This window comes from Haemaphysalis longicornis, unplaced genomic scaffold (assembly GCF_048455015.1).
Source record: "Haemaphysalis longicornis isolate Haplotype H1 unplaced genomic scaffold, Haemaphysalis longicornis Haplotype H1 scaffold_9, whole genome shotgun sequence".
NCBI lineage: Eukaryota > Metazoa > Arthropoda > Arachnida > Ixodida > Ixodidae > Haemaphysalis > Haemaphysalis longicornis.
In genome coordinates, this window is record NW_027526460.1 from 60272474 (window position 1) to 60275226 (window position 2753).

Here is a 2753-nt window from a genome sequence, read left to right on the forward strand (position 1 = left end):
AAATTAATTGCAAGGTGAGAATATCAAAGCTAAAAATGGTACTGCAGCCTTCTACCCAGAACACAATGTCCAGACTTGTTCAACAAATTTGTTTCAGTGAAGCCATTGTGCTAAAAAACGTCGTGCTAGCACGAAACTATACCCAACTACGAGAGCTCGCCAACTAATGGGAGAATATTATTGAGGGAAAGAAATGAACAGGCATAACACTAGCCTGAGAAATGCAGCCGAAATTTTAATCGGAGGAAAGACAGGTTAATTTCCCATAACTTTCATTTATGCCAAACGACGCTGATTTAAACTTATAGATAAGGTAAGACTCACGAACCTCGCGATCGTGATCACGATCGTGATCACGAACCTTATTTTTTTCGCGCTCTGTGTGAGTTTTTATCTTTTCAGTCTATATATATATATATATATATATATATATATATATATATATATATATATATATATATATATATATATATATATATATATGTGTACAGAAAGAAATGCCGGCAGTCTACAACGCCAAAGAAGGCATAGGGGAATGGTTGGACTATTTGTTACCGTTTGTGACGTTACATTATTATTATTATTATTTTAATAATTACGTGATAAAGAAAGAAAGAAAAACACGCGCCCAGAGTGGGGACCGAACCCACGCCTTTCGATTAGATCTCGAATGCCTTACCAACTTATATGCCTTATATGCTTTATATATATATATATATATATATATATATATATATATATATATATATATATATATATATATATATATATATATATATATATATAAGCATATATATATATATATATATATATAGAAATAAGGGTTGGCAGTCAAGAAAACCTCGGAAAGCAAAGGGGAGGTTGTGGTGGGTCATAGAAAGAGATGAAGAATTTTTGAGTCGAAAAGAAAGTGGTGAAAAAATGCCCGCCGGGTGGGATCCGAACCCACGACCTCCAGAATACCGGTCTGGTGCGATAACCACTACGCTACCGGCGGGGCTCTTTCCCCAGCACTTTCTCGGGTATTTATGTTAAGGTATTTTTTGTTTCCTGCACTTGGGGGTGGTAGCCAGCGCCACTCGGGTGGCGCTGGCTACCACCCCCAAGTGCAGGAAACAAAAAATACCTTAACATAAATACCCGAGAAAGTGCTGGGGAAAGAGCCCCGCCGGTAGCGTAGTGGTTATCGCACCAGACCGGTATTCTGGAGGTCGTGGGTTCGGATCCCACCCGGCGGGCATTTTTTCACCACTTTCTTTTCGACTCAAAAAATTCTTCATCTCTTTCTATGACCCACCACAACCTCCCCTTTGCTTTCCGAGGTTTTCTTGACTGCCAACCCTTACTTCTGTCTTATTTCACGGAGCCCCTCATTTCCCATTTTCTGATTCGCTATATATATATATATATATATATATATATATATACATATATATATATATATATATATATATATATATATATATATATATATATATATATATATATATATAGGAAATGAGGGGCTTGTTGAAAGTAAGACAGAAATAAGGGTTGGCAGTCAAGAAAACCTCGGAAAGCAAAGGGGAAGATGTGGTAGGTAATTGAAACAGATAAAGAATTTGGAAAGAAAGAAAGAAAGGAAGTGGAGAAAAAATGCCCGCCAGGTGGGATCCGAACCCACGACCTCCAGAATACCAGTCTGGTGCGATAATCACTATGCTACCGGCGGGGATACATTTCCCCTCCACTTTCTGGGTATTTATGTTAGGTATTTTTGTTTCCTACGCTTGGGGGTGGTAGCCAGCGCCACTCTAACTACTCGGGGTGAAGGGGACCTTCTTTTTAACCCCCGGGCCGTGACTGGAGAGCCTACGACATGTCGAGAGTGGTCGACCAGCGTTGAACCCTCTTAAGCTCCATATGGCACCAAGACTGCCAGAACAGAGGCCCTCGCTATGCATGTAGCGAATCAGAATAGGAAATGAGGGGCTCGTTGAAAGTGAGACAGAAATAAGGGTTGGCAGTCAAGAAAACCTCGGAAAGCAAAGGGCAAGATGTGTTAGCTAATTGAAACAGATAAAGAATTTGGAAAGAAAGAAAGAAAGTGGAGAAAAAAATCCCGCCAGGTGGGATCCGAACCCACGACCTCCAGAATACCGGTCTGGTGCGATGACCACTACGCTACCGGCGGAACTATTTTCCCCTGCACTTTCTGGGGTATTTGTGTTAAGGTATTTTTGTTTCCTGCGCTTGGGGTGGTAGCCAGCGCCACTCGGACTACTCGGGGTGAAGAAGACCTTCTTTTTAACCCTTGGACCAAACGTTCTTGTACTGTTGTGGCCACTTCTGGGAACCTTGCGACGTTTAAAATTCTCATTGATATTCCACATATTTTCCAAGAATTCGCCGCTGTATTTATAGAGCTTTTCTGGTGGAGGCGAAAAGCAAAAACGCCCGTCTGTACGAGATTTCGGCGCACGTTAAAGATCCCCAGGTTGTCAAAATTAATTCGGAGCCCTCCACTACGGCGCGCCTCATCGCCTGCGTTGCGTCGGCGCGTTAAACACTACAATCAATCAAAAATCAATCAATTATTAATAGAGAAAATTTTCGTAGCTTGCGCGGGGTGAGCATTTTGATGACAGACTAATTTTTTAAGGGGGGGGGGGGCGAGGTTTCTCAATTGAGTTCTGCTGCATAATCAGTCAGAGCGTTCATCCCCATGAAAGTCAATACTTGATGTCTCCGCTTTCGGTTTGCACCGGTTGTGG

At 41.5% G+C, this 2753-nt stretch overlaps 2 non-coding genes across 2 annotated transcripts; one reads left to right on the plus strand and one right to left on the minus strand.

The window, feature by feature from the left end:
- Window positions 1–924: 924 nt before the first annotated feature.
- Trnat-ggu (transfer RNA threonine (anticodon GGU)) lies at window positions 925–997 on the minus strand. Its single transcript has one exon. It is a non-coding gene; the product is annotated as a tRNA-Thr (tRNA).
- Window positions 998–1165: 168 nt separating this feature from the next.
- On the plus strand, window positions 1166–1238 carry Trnat-ggu (transfer RNA threonine (anticodon GGU)). The gene has a single exon. It is a non-coding gene; the product is annotated as a tRNA-Thr (tRNA).
- Window positions 1239–2753: the final 1515 nt, after the last annotated feature.